At 37.6% G+C, this 22,500-nt stretch overlaps 2 protein-coding genes across 2 annotated transcripts in view; one reads left to right on the top strand and one right to left on the bottom strand.

Moving 5' to 3' along the window:
• The window catches only part of LOC144959469 (uncharacterized), a 103,276-nt gene that overhangs the window by 6,395 nt on the left and 74,381 nt on the right, over positions 1–22,500 (top strand). The window lies entirely within an intron of this gene.
• LOC144959462 (uncharacterized) overlaps positions 1–22,500 on the bottom strand; it is a 382,226-nt gene that overhangs the window by 357,567 nt on the left and 2,159 nt on the right. The gene's annotated exons all lie outside the window — the stretch shown is intronic.

Here is a 22,500-nt window from a genome sequence, read left to right as displayed (position 1 = left end):
TTGTGTTCCTCCTCTCAATCTTCCACTCTACTTAAAACCAATGACCTTGATTGGATTGCGCTCACAGTGATATGGGGGAAGTCGCACAACCTCGTGTCAGAACTCCCTGGCAGTTTACTTTAAAGCTGTTTCTGGTTCATTTCTTTTTTATACTAAGGAGTATAGAATATGTAGTACTGTCTGATTGAAACCATGAAATCATGTCAGCTTTTATATTTGTCAAAGTTGGAGCCTTAAAGTGACCATGGGCCAACGAATGGTAGCGTTGTCCAATACAATATAGCTGGGTGATTCAAACGATATTTAGTCAGACTTAAAACGCCTTTGCATTGACCCCAGAATAATATTCCAGATTATGCAGAGAAGAAAAAATGGCATGGCATCCTTTTTAATATCCAGTATCATCACCACCTGCAAGAATAACAATGATTCTCTGTCCAGAACCCATGGTCCTTTTTCTGCTTGAATAATCAGACGTCCACTATTTTTTTCAGATGTATATTTACGCTCACCCATACATCTTTGTATGATATCCATATCAAAGTTATCTATGATAGTTTTTTTGCCATGTTGTTCAACACAGGTGATCTCTCTGTCGTAATTCGATAACGATCTTCTCATGGTTGATTTTGAAATTCCAAACCATTGCCGTCCTCTTTAATGACTTATCGATAGATACAAGAAGACTTCTTTTCGCAGCTTTACGAGAGTGAAAACGATAGATTCCGTACCGCATCGTGTTGTTTAAGAGCCTAATATGTTTTTAAAACCTTTAAAGGCACTGTGAAACGTTCATGCATAAACAAAAATTTGTCAAAGTTATATTAACAGTGTTTGTTAATTTGACAATATTGAGTATACAATCACTATTTCAAATGATTTAAAGCAAGATATTTCATATCAGTCTTTGGTAATTGCGACATGATGTAGATAAGAATATGCCATAAATAATAAATTCAAAATTTAATACAAACTACATAAGTGGTATGTTTATAACACTTAAAGCGAATTGTTGTTATTTGGAAAGATGTATGACGTGAACTCATAATCACTACGTCAGCACAAGATTTTTTGCAAATACGATGAATTCATTCATACTTTGTGGTGCGTAACTTGTTTTCATTTTTTACAGTGTTAAATTTCTTATTTTATGTCAGCTGTGATAAAGTAGTTTTTTATAGGTCTTAAAGAAGAAAACTTTCTTAATATGGCATCAATACGGTCCAAAATCTAGATTCAGTTAAGACAAATTGAGTCAAAGGTTGACACAATTTTTTACAACTTTTGATAGAGGGACAGCTGAGAAAAACCAGAAAAACTCGCGCCATTAATAAAAAATCTGACTATAGTTTTATAATTTAATGTATTTTATATAAAAATAAATATTAGTATTTACTTTAAAAATAAATTATCATCCGAGCTAGCCAAAATGATGAGCTACTCTGAAAAACGTTATGTATGACATAACATTGCAATCTTTAGGAGCAGTTTCCTGTGATTGACTGTGTCATAGGCAGCTGTCAGGTCAACGGATATAGCGCCTGTAATTTGTTTGTTCTCGTAGCGATCTTCGAAGTATTACGTCAATTTCAGGAATTGGTCACAGGATAGTCTTCAAGGGTGGAAGCTGGCTTCTTCAGGTGACAGATGATCTTCTACTGTTTGGACAGTCCTGGATAGTATCATGCTTTAATATATTTTGTGCAGTATGCAGATGAGGAATATTGGCCTGTAGCTCAAGTAGCGCTATCACCCTTGATTGTCACCAAAGCTTTGGTATTGGACATGATTCAACACAGTTGTTGAAAAGAATTTGTAACCATGTTTTTGTTGAGGGACCGGAAATGCTTTATCATTTCTGCAGTAATGCCATCTAGACCAGGCGCTTTACCGGGTTTTGATTGTTCCATAACTGATTCCAATTCTTCGATGCAGAAAGCGTCTACTTCCTGTTCACTTTATTGGGGGATCTTTTCCATTTCCCTTTTCATTTCTTTGTTTGCCCTTTTTCTGTGTGTGTTGGTTTTCCATTTTTGATAAGTTTTGTTGTTTTCTGTATTTATTTTTTTCACAGTTCACCAGGCATTCTTGTTGTTGTTGGTCATATTTCTGCTGGTTATCATTTCCTTCCATTTTCTGATTTTGTTTCGGCAATGGAAGTCATTAAGGTCTCGCCTAGTTGGACAGTTATCTTCAGCCAATGGATCTGTTTAGTAAGCCTCCACATATTACTTCTTGCCGTCTTGTTGTAGGCATGGAATAAATGATTTCCTGCAGCCCCTGGGTATATTTTGTTTTTTTCTTTGGGGTTTGTTTTTTTTTTGGCAATTTTCCAAACAAGCTTCTGGATCTGGTCGTAGTTTTTGGTAACTGGATCGATGGTGTTGATGCTGTCATTTAAGCCTGATGAGAATTTATCCCAGTTCCCTTTTTTTCCAAAGTTAGAATCTGGGTAGAGGTTTGATCTCGCGGGGTCTAATTGGTCCCACCACAATGTTGATAGGTCTGTGCTGTGATTTTGGTATGGGGTTGACGGCATATTTCTGAAAGTTTTGGAGATGTCTGGAAGATAAAAAAGCAAGGTCTGGGTTGTAGCCTCTTCTCCGGCGAGTGTATGAAAATCATGGTTTGTCTTTTGCGTAGTGGAAGAGTGTCAGATTACATTAGTGAGCCCATTACTCAACAGTATCTCCATCTTCGTTGTTATTATTGTATCCCCATTTGGTGATGTGATTGTTAAAGTCATTGGTTTCTCATATACTATTAGTGGTAAATGTAGTAGCAGTAGCAGCAGCAGCAGTAGCAGTAGTAGTAGTAGTAGTAGTAGTAGTAGTAGTAGTAGTAGTAGTAGTAGTAGTAGTAGTAGTAGTAGTAGTAGTAGTAGTAGTAGTAGTAGTAGTAGTAGTAACAGTAGTAGTAGTAGTAGTAGTAGTAGTAGTAGTAGTAGTAGTAGTAGTAGTAGTAGTAGTAGTAGTAATAGTAGTAGTAGTAATAGTAGTAGTAGTAGTAGTAGTAGTAGTAGTAGTAGTAGTAGTAGTAGTAGTAGTAGTAGTAGTAGTAGTAGTAGTAGTAGCAGCAGCAGTAGTAGTAGTAGTAGTAGTAGTAGTAGTAGTAGTAGTAGTAGTAGTAGTAGTAGTAGTAGTAGTAGTAGTAGTAGTAGTAGTAGTAGTAGTAGTAGTAGTAGTAGTAGTAGTAGTAGTAGTAGCTGCTAGTGCTACTACATTTACCACTAATAGTAGTGAGAAACCAATGACTTTAACAATCACATCACCAAATGGGGATACAATAATATCAACGAAGATGGAGATACTGTTGAGTAATGGGCTTATTAATGTAATCTGACACTCTTCCACTACGCAAAAGACAATCCATGATTTTTAAACGTTTGCCGGAGAAGAGGCTACAACCCAGACCTTGCCTTTTTATCTTCCAGACATCTCCAGAACTTTCAGAAATATGCCGTCAACCCCATACCAAAATCACAGCACAGACCTATCAACATTGTGGTGGGACCAGTCATTAGACCCCGCGAGATCAAACCTCTACCCAGATTCTAACTTTGAAAAAAAGGGAACTGGGATAAATTCTCATCAGACTTAAATGACAGCATCAAAACCATCGATCCAGTTACAAAAAACTACGACCAAATCCAGAAGCTTGTTTGGAGAATTGCCACAAAAAAAAAGAACAACACATACCCAGGGTCTGCAGGATATCATATATTCCATGCCAACAACAAGACGGCAAGGAATAGTATGTGGAGGCTTACTAAACAGATCCATTTGCTGAAGAAAACTGTCCAACTAGGCGAGACTTTAATGACTTCCTTTGCCGAAACAAAATCAGAAAATGGAAGGAAATGATAACCAGCAGAAATATGACTAACAACAACAAGAAAGTCTGATGAACTGTGAAAAAAATAAAAACAAAAAACAACGAAAACTTATAAAAAATGGAAAACCAACACACACAGAAAAAGGGCAAACAAGGAAATGAAAAGGGAAATGGAAAAGATCTCCCAATAAAGTGAACAGGAAGTAGACGCTTTCTGCATCGAGGAATTGGAATCAGTTATGGAACACTCCAAACCGGTAAACCGCCTGGTCTAGATGGCATCACTGCAGAAATGATAAAGCATTTGCGGTCCCTCAACAAAATCATGGTTACTAATTCTTTTCAACAACTATGTTGAATCATGCCCAATACCAAAATTTTGGTGACAAGCAAGGAGTGATAGCGCTACTTGAGCTACAGACCAATATTCATCCTCTGCATACTGCACAAAATATATTAACAATGCCTGGAAACGTAACCTTACAAACATGATATTACATCATCATAAGTTACGTAATATATTCACATTTCTATTTGTAACTGTCACAATCACTATTCATCTCTTTTAATTAAATTTCATCTTTCTTTTTATTTCATCTTAAACAAATCGTTAATTGTTTTTCATTTAAAGTAACTAATAAATTCTGGGGCCTTATTCTACATATCTTTATGCATAGTCGAGTAGCTCTTTACTCACTTGAGACCATGACAATAATGGTGAGAGAGAGTTCCAGAAAGGCGATATTGTACTACTTCTCATTTTACTACAACACGGAATTCTACGAATTACAGGTAAACAGGTTTGAAAGGTGATGCTGTAATACATTTCTTTTTAACACTAAATAGTATTTCCAAAATTACAGTACAGCCTTTTGTTTTGAAAAGTGATGCTGTAAAACTTCTCTTTTTTACCACACGATAATATTATACAAGTTAAACGAGAAACTTTGAGAAAGGCAATTCTATAAAATAGTTCTACCTTAAAACACACGAATGTCTCCTTCAATCTATACGCCAAACTTTTAGAGATATGATACCGTAAAACTTATTTTGCTACCACATGAGCGACTCAAACACCTCAAATGAAAAGCTTTAAGATATGTAATGCTGTTTGTTATTTTTAGAAGTTTTACTGCCATTGTAAAACTATTTCATCGTCAGTAAAAACGAAAATGGTAGATAAACCAAAACAAAGAAAAAGGAAGTTCACACTTGACTACTTCCTTCTCAGCAATCCCAATCCAGAAGTAAAACAGGGTTTATGACGTTTGCGATACAATCGGTCATAACAGAGCCAGTAAAGAGGAAGAAAAATGAATAATAACAAACTCAAGTGTTACAATAGGATTCAATAGTCGTAACGTCACTTCCTTCCTAATGACGCATGGTAACTTAGTAACACTGGCTCTAAACTAACGGAACAATGGCGGACGCCCTTATGAAATATTTATCCGACGAGCATAAAAGTGTATCCAGAGGAGAAAAACATTATAAATATGACCTTGTTTTGACTTTTATACATTCTGATCACAAGACATATGAAAGGTTCTAGCCAGCTTGAAGAATAAAAAGTAATGATTTTCTTTGTTTAGAACCAAGATGGCCGCCGTTGCTGGGCGACGTGACATCAGACTACTGAATTCAATTAAGAGCAGTCACAAGAAAAAAGGTTAGACACAGGGGAATGGTAACAACGGTGGAAAACGATACTTCAAATTGAAGGGGCTGAGACAAAATGTGAGATACTGGGGATGGGGTATCAGAATATTAACGAAAAAAAAATACTTATACAGCACGTGGAATAGAGGTTAATTACAATTTAAAATATAGACCACAGTGTTTAGCTGATATCAATTTAGCACTATGACTTTCAATGTCTTTTTAGATTAAAATTCCCAACGCAACAGCAAATTTTGATAAGGAATATAAATCTACGTTGTTTAATCAGCTTCTGTTGCTACCAACACGAGTTTGATATAGGTTTTCTTCCTAAGCAACAAATATACTCCAATAACTCATTTCAATTAGAAATGTGTAACAAGTGGATTAGCGCTTTGTGTTCGTGAAAGAGACAATTTTGATAATTAATTATCTGATCCGAAATTCTGCTATTCCTAGTTAGACTATTATGTAATATGTCAACACCCTACTTTCTTAATGATCTACTTCTGCCACCATGTATATTGGTGCATTGTATATAATCAGACAGATGCAGATGTGCATACCTAATAATTCAGTTTATTCATCTTTGGCATTGAGTGTCTACTATATTCAAATGGCAACACAAAAATGGAAGGGCTGCAAAAACTCCTATATGGGGAAAACAATAATGGTGTGCAAACATCTAATTCGATATATTTTTTTTTAGTAAATTACATGTTATAGAGTAGTCCAAATTGATGTCAAAATATAAACAAAATGACCCAGAATGTTTTACAAATGACCCGAACTATGCTGCAATTGATCCTTAGTAATGTCATGCGCATCCAACCAATCTTTTGTTTACATATTGCTTAGGAAGCAAATTGAAGTTGGCAGTGAATAAATTTAAGCTGTTTACTCTGAGGGAAATACCTTGGGAGACCATAGTTTTCATACTACTACTACTACTACTACTACTACTACTACTACTACTACTACTACTACTACTACTACTACTACTACTACTACTACTACTACTACTACTACTACTACTACTACTACTACTACTACTACTACTACTACTAATTACTACTACTATTACGACTACTACTACTACTACTACTAATTGCTACTACTCCTACTACTACTACTACTACTACTACTACTACTACTACTACTACTACTACTACTACTACTACTACTTCTACTACTACTACTACTACTACTACTACACGACTACAACTACCCCCCCCCCCACACACACACACACAACACTGCTAAAACTTTTTCTACAACTACTACTATTAAAACTCCGACATTTTAATAATCAGTTTTACAACATTAAAACTTTTTAATGACTGATGAGATGAACATACACAACATAAGAAAAGCACCCTGATTATCAAGTTGGAGACTTTGAAGCCCAAAAATCATCTATGTTAATCGTTGCCTTTTGTCGTCTCATATGAGTCAATGACAACTATATTTTAATGTTGTGTAACTCTTCAACCTTACCATTTTAAAAGTAACTCCTTAATTTGACCTGCATGCATGTTAAAACAATAAATATGTTATTTCTGTTTTATTGAAAAATATATATAGAATTACCCTACTGCTGAATATTTTATTCCACAATATGATATTTTAAATAAACGTACAAAAGATGGCAATAATGAAGAATATTCTTGTTTCGTTAATTCTAAATTATTCCATCATGTATGACCAATCAGGTAAGAGTATTTGTTATAAAATAAACCAAATTCACTAAACACAGCACTCTCTACCATAACAACACACCATGCACAGATAGCAAATCAGATTTCCACGTGACAATGAGTTATTCAACGGTGCCGAAACCTGTGAGTTGATTGGCTTATACCTGTTATCACAATTCAACAACATAACTAAAACACAAATCGGTCTCTACATAGACGATGGATTAGCCATATGTAGGTACCGCCCTCCCTTTAATAACAGAAGAAATTGAAAATCAAATCTTCAATATGTTCCAACATACCAGCTAAAGATTACAGTTGACACCAACAAGAAAGTCAAAGACTTTCTCGACGCAACCCCGACCGTTCTACAGACAATTAAAAAACCTTACAGAAAGCCCAACAACGTCATCAACCACATAAATAAAGACAGCAACCACCCACCTGCGATCCAAGCAATCTTCCCACCAACATCGCACAATAATAATAATAATAATAATAATAATAATAATAATAATAATAATAATAATAATAATAATAATAATAATAATAATAATAATAATAATAATAATAATAATAATAATAATAATAATAATAATTGTTATGTAACAACCGCAGTGCATAAAAAGCCTGACATGGAAGCCTTTTTTTAGACCCAGGCCATCCTATCTAATGACCCTCTTAATTAGTAACAATTTTATTTGTTAGGTTAATTATTATGTTTAGTAGTAGTAGCAGTAGAAAGGCATTGGCATTAACTGCATCTGTATCATTCGTTATAATAATTTATCTTTTTTTGTTAAAGGATGAAGTAAAAGGTTGAAATATTAATGTTGTCTAACGCCTTCATGGAGGGTGGGGGGTTAATCGGGCAGTTGGTCAGTTAGAGGATATATTGGGTTGGTAGTTTGTAATAAATTTTGTTACTTTTTTTAGATGATCGCGGTTGGATGTGGAGAGGAGATCAAATGTGTTGTCATGATTGGTGGATCGCAGATTATCGGTTTATTGTTGATTTAGAGCTGTTTGTAATGTTGTTTAGATAAATTGTCTGGACTGGTAGAGGTTTAATAGGGGGGGGGGGGTGTTGGATTCTGTGGGTTTTGATTGGTGGGAGTTGGAAGTCTGCAGCCTATCAGCTGATCGGAATATTCGAACTTCTGTAATATGGGGTTATTTGTGGAAGTGAGGTTAGGTTTAGGTTTTAGGTTGGATGGAGGTGGGGGGGGGAGGTTTCTGAATTGCTTCTGTTAGTGGGATGTTGAATACACGGGCCAATCGTCTTGTGGGCTTATTAATTGTTGTGGTCGGTTGTTGTTCTTGGGCTATTGTTAAATTATGGGAGTAGATTGGAACTGGTGACGAAGGTGGTCATGTTTTTAAAAGGATTAATTTGTTAGTAACCTATTCCCTTGCTCCCTAAGGAGTCCAAGGGTGGCCACCCACTTTCCCGCTCTCTAGCCGAGCGTCATTCGCTGCTTTAACTACTGTGTACGTGGTCTTTCCCTATGCAGCATTGGTTATTTTATTATTCTATGAACATGGTTAAGTTTTCATTAAAGTTAGAGTCATGGGGGGGGGGGGGTTGTGACTGTGGGTGTACAATGTGTACGTTTTAATATTATAAATATTTTAATATTGTTCATTCCGAGTCGGCCTCGACTGATCTCATCTGCATACATGTAGTCCACGGCAGCAGCTTCTTATGGTTCACACTATTATGTTATGACGATCGACCCAATCAGCAAAGTCCGGTCCGCATTCGTGCACCGTCGCGAACCCGCCCGGTAGCATCGTCACAACACACCTTTCGACTAGATGCTCTGCCGTTTCGGGTTCTTGCCCACAGCGTGGACATAAAGGACAGGAAGTTAGACCCCACTGATGTAACGCACCGGCCGTTAGGCAGCTCCTCGACCGAAGCCGATTCGCAGCTACCCAGTGTCTCCTCTTACTGGTATCAAAGCCTGGCAACTTCTCACCAAGCTTAGAGGAGTGTAGGTCCCCGCCCCCACGAGGGATTGAATTCGTCCAAACCGACTTCCATCTCGTATGTGCAGCTCTGTCCGTAGTCAGGGATTCTGCGTACAAGGGTTGCCGGGACTTATTTCGGCTCGAAACGGGGGCACCGTTCATTATGCGCATGAGAGGGGTATCCCCATTCCCTCTCTCTTTGATCTTACTCAGCCAGTTTCCCGTAATGGTCTCCCTCCGGACATCGGGGGGCTGGATCGCTGCCATCACCGGGCCCCATTCTCTAGGGGTTGTTGCTAGCGTTCCCGACACTATGTGCATCGACTTGCGAAGTTTTACATCCACCTTCTCAACGTTTCTGCTTCTACCCCACACTGGAGCGCAATACTCCGCGGTGGAATAGCATAGTGCCAGGGCGGATGTTCTCAGGAGCGCTTGGCTAGCGCCCCAAGTCGATCCCGCCAGCTTCCTCAGAAGACTATTCCGCTTCTCTATCTTCCGGGCAACCCCTTCGAGATGAACCCGATAGGTAAGGCTGCGATCCAGCGTCACCCCTAGGTATTTTGGACGCGGCTCATATGGGAGTGGCTGGTCCCCGACTAGGACATTCAGTTTACGGGTGTGCCAACCACTGCATAAGTGAAATGCAGTGGCCACGGTTTTTGAAGTGTTCATCTTCAGGTACCACTTGTCAAAGTAGGATTTGAGTCTGGTGACGTCCTCGCTGAGTACGCTCTCGAGACGGGTCCACACTTTACTCTGAGTAACGAGTGCCCAGTCGTCTGCGTATCCCAGCCTCAGGGAGGAAGTGTTCGGCATATCGCTAATGTAAACGTTAAACAACATTGGCGCAAGTACCGATCCCTGAGGGACCCCATTCTTCAATTTCCTAACTTTGCTCGTGGCGTCTCCCAGCGCGACGTGGAATTGCCTTTCCCCTAAGATCGAAGAGAACAACTTCAAGGTCTTTTTGCACCTTATGATTTTTGCAAGTTTGAGCATTAACCCATCGCACCAGACCGTATCGTACGCCGCTGATAGGTCTATAAACACAGCACCTGTTTGCTGTTTTCTCTCGAACCCGTGCTCAATATGCTCTGTAAGGGCAATGACCTGCTCCGTGGTGCACCTCCCTTCCCTGAAGCCTGCCTGCTCAGGTGGCAGGGCAGCGTCTAGGACCGGCCCCCATCGGTTTAATAGAACACGCTCCAACAGTTTGTAAAGACAGCTCAGCAGCGATATGGGTCTGTAACTGTCTGCCTCCTTCGCCGGCTTCCCTGGCTTCAGGATGGCAACTATCTTCGCATGCTTCCACACTTGTGGAAGCTTTTCGTTTGCAAGGATGTCAGACATTGCCTCTGCTAGCCAGGCCCGTGCCCTGGGGCCCAGATGCGTCACCATATCGGGATATACACCATCTATCCCAGCTGCTTTGCCGTTCTTCACTTCGCTAATGGCTGCACCCACTTCTCGGGGACTGAACGGGGCCGTCCAGTCCGACTCCTCCGCAGGTAGCGAGTCCAAAATCGTACGGTACGCCTTGCGGACACCGCGCTCAAAAGCCTGATTAGGGACCCGCTTGCTACGGTTCTTAATATTCTTGGCAATTGTGTCTGCCTCGCATTCCGGTGCAGCCTTCGCGAAATTCCGATCTGGGTCCAATTTCTTTATCAAACGCCAAGCGTGGCGGCTGGAGTGTGTAAAGTCGAGACTTTCCACGGTCTCCTGCCACCGTTGCTTCCTTCCCTCTGCCAGAGACTGGAGTAGTCTATCGGCTGTGTCCTGGGACTGGGTCTGCTGGTACTCTCGGTACAGCTCTTCCGACTCTGCTGTCCAGCAAGGGGTGTAGAATTTCCGTTTGCCCCGTGGAATAGAGCGTTGAGCGCTCTTAACCAGTAGCCTACTAAATCTGGTTATATTCTTGGACTTGGGAGGAATGGCAGGGCAGACCTGCTCGATATAGGAACTGAATTCCTCCCAGTCAGCCTTCCTGAAATTCCATCTGCAAAGTGGGAGAGACTGCACCCTCGGTATTGTCACCCCAGCTGTGACAAGAACCGGCCTGTGCTGGCTATGCGGAAAGTCCCCGAGGACTGTCCGCTTCACCTGCAACGGTTCACCGTTCGCGCCTTTTGTTACGAGGGTGAGGTCTGGAGTATACTCCTTCTTATGGCGGGTACCCCGGAAGGTACCCTTGGCTGTAGGATCGTACACTAGGTGTAGATCATTACAGTCCATCCATGAGCGGAGTTGTCTTCCTGCCTCGTTGCAGTCTCGGTAGCCCCATTCGTGATGGTGGCTATTAAAGTCTCCCAGACAGATGGAAGGATGGCTGACCACCGGTACCGGTGGTGTAGTCCAAGTCGCTCTAGGTGGTTTGTAAATATTATGCAAACACAGTCCACCTACTTCCACGGAAATTCGGTTCACCCCATTGCTGTCCGTTACGCTCTCAATGACCCTTACCTTCGATGGCTCTTTAGCGTAAACGCTAACCCCTCCTTTGAGCCTCGAAGTGTCCTCGCGTTGGACCACCGTATAGCCTGGGATCTGGAATCGGGAAGATTGCGCGCCTGAATAAAGGTGGGTCTCCTGTAAAAGGAGGATATCAACGCAATGAACGGCCAGTAGCTTTGATAAAAGCTCATTTTTTGCCATACTCTGGCTCTCGACGTTCAGGGACAATATACGCGTCAGTTCGCCATCCCCGCCGTCGCATTTTCCAATCGGCAGGCCGCGAATCGATTGATGCATGGGACGTTTGCTTTTTTCTCGGACGTGCCGACGACCCGGGCGACACGAACGCGGTATTATTTGGCTAGGCGGCAGACCGCTTCGCCATTGACGGGACTGTTTGGGACTCGACATAAGGACAATAGTGTGGCGCCCGGGATAGGGCTGCTATTCGGGCACCGGGTTTGGATCAAATTTAGTCACACACCGGGGCGAGCAGCTCATGTGGCTCGTTGGCTCGATACCCGGGATGGTCTCGTGACGGTCGACCGGGATTTACACCTTTGCCCTCCCGTGTGCCTCAAGCCCCCTCACCAACTGCAAGGTAAAGATCCACGAGGGGGAGTCCACGGCAGTCTAGGCTTCGCAGCGCAATTGTTTCAGCCGCACTTCAGGCGGGTTGGGCGGGACCAGACCCCTCCGGCATGCTGCGCGGCACACACATTGCCCCGCGCCGTCTTTGTCATGGGCTGTTGCGCCGAGTTCGTCGAGGCCGCATCGGAAGCTTTGATTCGTTGTTTTTAATTTTTTTAAAAATCATATCTTATTAAACACACATGTGCCACGTCCTTTCCTTGGAGGTTTGTTATTATTATTTTGTTGAGTTTAGTATGAGTGGGGATTTTTGGTTGGGGGGGGGGGTTATTTTGTATGTTAGTATTAGTATCATGTATTATTAGATGGTTTTATCTGCCACATGACCTTTTAGAGCCGAAATAGGGTTTGTGTTCTCTACTCTAGCTATAGTTTTGCAATCAGATAAATAAAAATACAAAAAAGGTGGTACTCTGCATTTTTCCTTGGCGTGATCTTCTGTCGTTCTATGTTGGTATTCTTTTCCATCTCCGTTTGTATCAGGGTGATGGGAAGGGGGCTGTCTGTATTATCTATTTATATGTGGGGTAGGATTGGATGTACTGTATGGGGGAGGGGGGGGTAGAACAAAGGAAAGGGTAGAATTAGTTATATACAGAATGGTTCTGATTATATCATTCCGGAGGCCGAGAGTTTGGAGAAGGATGATCGATTCATTGGATTTTTGTGTCGGTTTCAAGGCTGAGAAGAAAAGGGGGGGGGGGGGGTAAGAATAGACATGGACGCACCTCGTTGTTTGTAACGAGGTTGTTTGGCAATGATTATTATTATTGGAGTTGGTGAAAATGTTATGGCTATATCAGTGTGGTAGAGAGGGCGAAAAGGAAAGTTAATATAGAAAAGGATAATAATACACCAAAAATAAGGGAAAGAAGAAAAACTAAATACTGGGAGTGGGAAGATATAATAGTAAGCGATCAGTCAGGTAAATGATCGATAATAGAGGTGTAAATAATATATGTATAAATAAAGTTTATAAAGCTAGCTCACTCGGGAGGGGGGGGGGTGTGGTGAAGGGAGTTGAAATGTCTCGGTGGAAGGTCATCTATCTGAATCGTGTTATTAGGTCGGTATATTTGTTCCATGGTGTTTCTCTCTCTATATCTAAATCGTTTTTGTATTTCTTTTGTATTATGTTAAGAAATATTAATGACATGTCGGTATAAGTGGTGTTTTGTCTGTGTACTTGACCTATCCATGCTGTCCATATCGCTTGTCTTGCTGCTGCTAGAATGTGTATGGTTTTTTCATGTGTTGCGTTGTCAGTTTTGGGGATAATATTGTGTCTACATGCTATTTATGTATGTATGGGTTGTCGTATTGTTTTTTGTATTGTGTTTATTGTGGCTCTAATCGGTGTTTTTGTTTTAATGCAGTTTGTGAAAATGTGTACATTTTGTGTTGGACAAAGCGCACGGCACTAGGTGCATCTGGGCGTGTTGTTTGTTGGTAAGGCGTTGAACATCAGTCTGTATGTTATATGCTTACTGTATCTAGAGGTGTCATGTTTGTGTAGGTTTTCTGAGGCCACTCTCATGTTATCTAAATTTAGTCCTGATGCGTGCATTAGGTCTTGTTCTCTGCGTTTGTTTGGTGTGTTTATTGTTCTGTATATCGGTTTACTGTCTAATTGTTTATTTATTGTGTCTGGGTATTTGTTTTCTAGTCCTACACATTCTTTGTAAAAAGGAGGGAGTGTCTTACCTCCGAAATGGGGGAGTGTGTGGTCGATCTTTTTAAATTGTGTTAGTCGTGTCCCTAAGTAGTCTGACCCGAATTTATTTCCTGTCGATTCTTGTATTATTCTGTCCATATATCTTATCCTAGCTGTATCTAAGGTTCTTTTAATACATTTTAGTCCTGTGCCGCCTGATTCTGTGGAGAGTGTGAGTATTTCGTGTGGAATGGGTTTTGCGTCTTGTAGTATAAATGTGTCTATGCGTCTTTCTAATTTCTTTATTGCGGTGTACTGATGTTTGAAGATTTTGATGTAGTATAAGATTTTTGGAATAATGTAGGTGTTCACTATCCTGGTTCTATCGAATACATTGGCTTTGATGTATGTGTATGAATGTAGTTTCTTGTCTATATTGTGTACAATTCCACTCCAGATGTCTTTCTGTGTAGTGTGTCTTTGACAGTACGTTATTCCGAGGATTTTAATTTGGTTAACCCATTGCATGTCGGGTATCTGGGCTTTTTCAGTTTCTAAGGGTTCGGCTCCGAGATTCATGATTTTGGTCTTTTTAATATTTAGTTTGGCACCACTTGCGAGGCCGAAATTTTTGAAAGTTTCTAAAATTTTGTGTATGCTAGGTATATCTCTCGGAATCAGGGTTGCATCATCAGCATACGCGATGAGTTTTTTGTTGACTTTTCAGGGAAGACACTCCTTGGTTCACAATCATCAAGTATGATTTATTCAAGTTCTTTAAATCATATATCACAGACTTAGTAATATTAAACATGCAGTATAGAAAATACATAAACAGAAATATACGTTATGTAATATAACGTCAATGCATAAGTGTAGTTCACTAATGATACGAATATAATGTATTCTACTAATATATTCAATTGTAACATTATTTAGAAATAACTAAATGTATTTAAGTGTATTATTCATGAAAGTAAATTATTAGTTATTGTAAAGGGCAATAACTCAATAATAACAATACACCATAACAGTAATAATAATAATAATAATAATAATAATAATAATAGTAATAATAATAATAATAATAATAATAATAATAATAATAATAATAATAATAATAATAATAATAATAATAATAATAATAATAATAATAATAATAATAATAATAATAATAGATCGTTATTGTACACAGAACCCTTTGACCACAATCCCATCATCATCATCCATCGTGGCTTGCGCTCTTGAGCACGTTGCCGGTCAACTGTCTCCACGTATCACGATCCTCTGCGGTGCGCATGAAATCTGTGTTATTTTTAACGTCACATTTGGCCATTCTTAGGTTATTTAGATAAGTCATTATTTGTATTCCTCTAGCTCTCTTTCCTTCGATCATCCCAGATGTTACCAACTTTTCTATTCTGTCTCTTCTCCACACATGTCCCAGAAACCGTAACTGCCTCTTTCTGATGTTATCGATCTATATTCTTCCCTTTCTCACCTTCTCCAACACTTCCTCGTTCGTACACCTGTCTGTCCATGATACCCTCAACATTCTTCTATATACCCGCATCTCAAATGCCTCTAACCTCCTCGTGCATTCTTTGTCAAGCGTGCACGTTTCACAACCGTATAAAAGGGTACTTATGATATATGTTTCTACTACTTTCATTCTGGTCTTCAAGTTTAGGTTGTTGTTTGACACAACTGGTGGCATTTTATGGAACACGTTTTTTCCTATTGCTATTCTTTGTTTTATATCTTCTATGTCACGTGCGTCATGGGTGATGATAGTGCCTAAATATTTAAATTTCTTTTTTTGTTTGATGGTCTCTCCTTTGCTTGACAAGTGGAAGGTCGTGTTGTTGTCATTCTTTGAGACCACCATGCATTCGGTTTTCTTAATATCAAGTTCTAGGCCCATCTCTTCACTTTTGCCCACCACTATATCTAAAATTGTCTGCACGTGTTCTGGAGAGTAGGCCATCAGAATACCATCGTCTGCGTATTTTATGCTATTCATATTCTGCCCTCCAACGACGACGCCTTTCATATCTTCAATTTCTTTGAATATTATTTCACTATATATGTTAAACAGGTCCGGTGATAAGACGTAACCTTGTCTTACTCCCTTCTCGATGTTAAAGAAGTCCGATGTTTCATTATCCAGTTTAACACAGGCTGTTTGATTCCAATATAAGTTTTTCACAAGTCGAAGGTCCTTACTGTCTATACCCATTTTTTCTAAGATTTTGAATAGCTAATCGTGCTGTACTGAATCGAAAGCTTTGGAATAATCAATGAAGCATAGATAATGTGATTTTTGTTTTTCGATTGACCGTTGCATTAATGTTTTCAATGTAAAGATTGAATTTACCGTAACCTTTTCTTTAACAAAACCAAACTGCTCGTCACTTATTTCTGGAGAGATCTTGCTCCTCATTCTTTTCATAAGTACTCTTAACATAATTTTTATGGCCTGGCTCATTATGCCGCTTGTTCTGTGTTGGTCACAGTCAATAGTTCCTTGTTTTTTGGGTATCGTAATGAATACCGATTGTCTTAAGACATTAGGAAATTCACCCTTTTCATATAAGACATTAAAGGCTTTTGTCAGAATGTCTATTCCCATATCGTAGAGGGCGTCAATCAATTCTATTGAGAAGCTATCTTGGCCTACTGGTTTCCCCCTTTTCATCTCTTTGCAAGCAGCTTCTACTTCTTCTCGCATAATCTGGGGACCCGTGTTCACAGTAGAGATTTCTTTATCCAAGCTCGTTCCTCTTTTGTCATCCGCGTATAGTTTTTTTATGTATACTGCCCAACGTTCCAAAATTTCGTTGTTGTCGATAAGTATATTACCTTTTGCGTCTTTAACGCATTTTCTTGCCATGGCTGGTCGTTTTCCACTTAGGTCTTGTATTGACTGGTAGAATTGTTTGGTGTTAGATTGTTTTAGTCTTTCAATTCTGTGACATTCATGTTCAATATAATCTTCCTTTGCTCTCTTACAATCACGTTTTATAATCTTATTAGCTTCTTTATATTCATTGTTGTTGCGTTCTAGTTTTAGTCTTTCATTCATCAATTTCAAGATCTTGTCATCCATCCACTTATGTTTTGGTTCGTGTTTTTTCACAGATGGAATAGTTTCTCTTGCAGATTCTGTGATGCAGTTCGATATTTGATTCCAGTACTCATCTATGTTTATATCTGAGGTCAAGTTTTCACGTTTTTCTTTCACGCATTCTTTGTTATCATTTTTTATTTGATGGTTAATTCTCAATAGATCTAATTGCAGTTTTGGTTCCACTTTCCTTTTTTTTATTTGTTTAAGTTTTATTTTTAGCGTGGCCTTGACAGGTATGTGGTCACTATTACAATCTGCGCTTGGAATAGTTGTTGCGTTGCTTACGATATTTCTGAATCGTTGTTGGACCAGAATAAAATCTATCAGATTTTTAAAAAGGCCACCTGGGCTTATCCATGTCCACTTCTTTCTATCGTGGTTTTGAAACCATGTATTGACAATAGTAAGGTTTTCCAGTCTGCACCAGTCGACAAGTCTTTCCCCTCTATCATTGTTGGTACCAAAAATAGAACGATATGCATTTTATGGAACACGTTTTTTGCTATTGCTATTCTTTGTTTTATATCTTCTATGCCACATATTTTATACCATGAATTTAGTTTTTGTTTTGTCAGATTAAATGTAGAACTCACAAGTATAAACCAACGTTCGTTCCATCAGCAAAAAAAAGGTTGAATATTTCATATCGTCAGCATAACCAAGGATTGATGCGTTGACTGATTGACTGATTAAATTAATTTAATGTTAGATTAATTGACAAATGATGATAGTATTTGGCGTCGAATTGCCACAAAAGTAACGAATTGAAAATGAAATGAATATGTTTAGGTTGTGTGTATCGCACTGGTGAAAGATAGTGAAGAAGAAGAAGAAGAAGAAGAAGAAGAAGAAGAAGAAGAAGAAGAAGAAAAAGATAAAGAAGAAAGAGAGAGAGATAGATAGATAGAGAGATAGAGAGAGCGAAAGAGAGAAAATAAGTAGGAGTGAAATATATGTTCAATGTTATAGTTATCATATAACGTTATAACAAGTGTAACTAAATTACAAATTGCCATATTAATTGACAATAAAAATCTATTATTGTTATTATTATTATATTATTATTATTATTATTATTATTATTATTATTATTATTATTATTATTATTATTATTATTATTATTATTGTTATGGTGTATTTTTCTTATTGAGTAATTGCCCTTTGCAATAACTAATAATTTACTTCCATGAATAATACACTTAAATACACTTAGTTATTTCTAAATAATGTCACAATTGAATATATTACTAGAATACATTATATTCGTATCATTAGTTAACTACACTTGTACATTAACGTTATATTACATAACGTACATTTCTGTTCATGTATATTTCTATACTGCATGTCTGGCACAGACTTGTTACTTGGAGATGAAGAAGAAGACGAAGAAGAAGAAGAAGAAGAAGAAGAGAGAGAGAGAGAGAGAGAGAGAGAGAGAGAGACAGAGAGAGAGACAGAGAGAGAGAGAGAGTCAAATATATGTTCAATGTTATAGTTATCATATAACGTTATAACAAGTGTAACTAAATTACAAATTGCCATATTTATGGACAATAAAGATCTTTTTATATTATTATTATTATCATTATTATTATTATTATTATTATTATTATTATTATTATTATTATTATTATTATATTATTATTATTATTATATATTATTATTATTATTATATTATTATTATTATTATTATTATTATTATTATTATTATTATTATTATTATTATTATTATTATTATTTTGCGATGTTGGTGGGAAGATTGTTTGGATCGCAGGTGGGTAATTGCTGTCTTTATTTATGTGGTTGATGACGTTGTTGGGCTTTCTGTAGGGTTTGTAATTGTCTGTAGAACGGTCCGGGTTGCGTCGAGAAAGTCTTTGACTTTCTTGTTGGTGTCAACTGTAATCTTTAGCTGGTATGTTGGAATATATTGAAGATTTGATTTTCAATTTCTTCTGTTATTAAAAGGAGGGGGGTACCTACATATGGCTAATCCATCGTCTATGTAGAGACCGATTTGTGTTTTAGTTATGTTGTTGAATTGTGATAGCAGGTATAAGCCGATCAACTCACAGGTTTCGGCACCGTTGAATAACTCATTGTCACGTGGAAATCTGATTTGCTTTCTGCCCATGGTGTGTTGTTATGGTAGAGAGTGCTGTGTTTAGTGAATTTAGTTTATTTTATAAATAAACAAATACTCCTACCTGATTGGTCATACATGATGGAATATTTTAGAATTAACGAAACAAGCATATTCTTCATTATTGCCATCTTTTGTACGTTTATTTAAAATATCATATTGTGGAATAAAATAAAATATTCAGAAGTAGTGCAATTCTATATATACTTTTCAATAAAACAGAAATAACATATTTATTGTTTTAACATTCAGGCAGGTCAAATTAAGGAGTTACTTTTAAAATGGTAAGGTTGAAGAGTTACAAAACATTAAAATATAAATGTCATTGACTCATATGAAACGATAAAAAGCAACGATTAAAATAGATGATTTTGGGGCTTCAAAGTCTCCAACTTGATAATCAGAGTGCTTTCTTATGTTGTGTATGTTCATCTCATCAGTCATTAAAACGTTTTAATGTTGTAAAAACTGATTATTAAGGGGGGGGGGGGAGCGACATTAAAAATGATGAATTTTGACCCAGTTTGCTAAAAAGTAGATTTTGGTGGGATGTTGTCATGTGACCATTTGTCTGCATAAAAAAATTGCATGAGAACTTATCTTTAGCTTTTTCGACTCAAAAAATCCTGCCCATTTTTAGTTTCAGTGGACTGATTTCATGAAAGAATATCAAATAGTCTTTATAACTAAGTAAAGGCAAAAACATATCAATTAAAAGTAAAAAACTCTCCTCTATCTTCAACAACCGATCACTTTATTCTTAATTATGTCATGTGGTCACAATCCAAGCAGAGAGCGAGAGGAGAGTTTTTCCCTAAACTCGTTTAATTTGACTTTTAAATGCGTTGTTCTCAAAACTGCAATTTTCGTCACTAAAAACCTATCTCCTCCCTCAGTTTTCAACCAATCTTCTTCAAACTTTCTACAAATGAGTGTCATACAAATATGCAGGTCCTCTAGGAGCCGGATTTTTGAAAAAAGACATCGTTATGAGTAATTTCAAATTATGTAACTTTCTTCAAAGGGAATAATCGAGTCATAAATTTGAACTTAATTTTTAAAGTTTCTAATTTAAAAAATAAAAATCGGGCTACTAGAGCCTCTTTATTTTTCTTTTTTCTACCTTTGGCCAAAATATTATGGCAATCAGTTGATAAACAAAAAAGCCTTTGACTTTTTAAGATGTGTTGTTTATTTTCCAATATGGCGTCGTTTCCATTGCAACGGGCAACTTTTTTCGAAAAAAAAATATATGCAATCATCCTTCCCAAACATATACATTATGACTGTTCATAGAAGTTTAGGATATTTCATCAAATAAAAAAATGACCCTTTAGTGCCGCTCCCCCCCCCCTCCCTTAAACTGTCGGAGTTTTAATAGTAGTAGTTGTAGAAAAAGTTTTAGCAGTGTTGGGGGGGGGGGGTAGTTGTAGTCGTGCTGTTGTAGTAGTAGTAGTAGTAGTAGTAGTAGTAGTAGTAGTAGTAGTAGTAGTAGTAGTAGTAGTAGTAGTAGTAGTAGTAGTAGTAGTAGTAGTGGTAGTAGTAGTAGTAGTAGTAGTAGTTAGTAGTAGTAGTAGTAGTAGTAGTAGTAGTAGTAGTGTAGTAGTAGTAGTAGTAGTTAGTAGTAGTAGTAGTAGTAGTAGTAGTAGTAGTAGTAGTAGTAGTAGTAGTAAATAGTAGTAGTAGTAGTAGTGTAGTAGTAGTAGTAGTAGTAGTAGTAGTAGTATAGTATAGTAGTAGTAGTAGTAGTAGTAGTAGTAGAGTATAGTAGTAGTAGTATGGTTATGAAAGCTATGGTCTCCCTAGGTATTTCCCTCAGAGTAAACAGCTTGAATTTATTCACTGCCAACTTCAATTTGCTGCCTAAGCAATATGTAAACAATAGGTTGGTTGATGCGCATGACATTACTAAGGGTCAATTGCAGCATAGTTCGGGTCATTTGCAAAAAAGTTCTGGGTCATTTTGTTTACATTTTGACATCAATTTGGACTACTCTATAACATGTAATTTACTAAAAATATCGAATTAAATGTTTGCACCCAATATTGTTATCCCCATATTGGAGTTTTTGTAGCCCTTCCGTTTTTTTTGTGTTGCCATTTGAATATAGTAGACACTCAATGCCAAAGATGAATAACTGAATTATTAGATATGCATAGCTGCATCTGTCTGATCATATACAATGCACCAATATACATGGTGGCAGAAGTAGATCATTAAGAAGGTAAGGTGTTGACATATTACATAATAGTCTAACTCGGAATAGCAGGATTTCGGATCAGATAATTAATTATCAAATTGTCTCTTTCACGAACACAAAGCGCTAATCAAGTTGTTACACATCTCTAATTGAAATGAGGTATTGGAGTATATTTGTTGTTTAGGAAGAAAACCTATATCAAACTCGTGTTTGTAGCAACAGAAGCTGATTAAACAACGTAGATTTATATTCCTTATCACAACTTGCTGTTGCGTTGGGCATTTTAATCTAAATAGACTCTAGAAAGTCATAGTGCTAAATTGATATCAGTTAAACACTGTAGTCTATATTTCAAATTGTAATTAACCTCTATTCCACGTGCTGTATAAGTATTATATTTCGTTAATATTCTGATACACCATCCCCAGTATCTCACATTTTGTCTCAGCCCCTTTAATTTGAATTATCGTTTTCCATCGTTGTTAGAACCATTCCCCTGTGTTTAACCTTTTTCTTGTGACTGCTTTTAATTGTAACACTTGAGTTTGTTATTATTCAACTGTCTTCCTCTATACTAAGGATGACAGGCTCAAGTGGGATGAACACTTGAAAATAATTAGGCATGAGATGTGCAGACGTACATATTTTTTAGAATAGATAAAACCCTCTGCACATTATTTTATAGAGCAGTAATCGAAAGTGTTTTGTCATTTTGTATAACAGCTTGGGGAGGCAATTGCTTAGCAGTGGAAAGGAACAAAATAAATTCAAATATTTAAAAATCCATTAAACGCTATATAAATGATGTTGGCGATGTAGATCTTTTATACGAGAAATTTTGTATTAAAAAATAACTAAAATATTAAATGACCAGTATCATCCACTAAGACCATCAGTTATTATGTCAAAAAGAAGTGGTCGCCCTTTCTCTATTTCAACGAAAACAGAGAGACCCCGAAAATCTTTTCTGCCTTTCCAGTATTAGCTTTGTAACAACGAGCAATAATCATTTTATATAATTATTTCGCATTTTTACTTTAAAAAAAATGTAAATTTTAAATTTTTATTAATTTATTTGTTTTGCAATCTTTTCAATT

This window comes from Berghia stephanieae, chromosome 14, assembly GCF_034508935.2.
Source record: "Berghia stephanieae isolate SIO BIC M18660-M18661 chromosome 14, UCSD_Bste_1.3, whole genome shotgun sequence".
In the NCBI taxonomy this organism is placed as follows: domain Eukaryota; kingdom Metazoa; phylum Mollusca; class Gastropoda; order Nudibranchia; family Aeolidiidae; genus Berghia; species Berghia stephanieae.
This window is presented reverse-complemented; position numbering and strand designations above follow the sequence as displayed.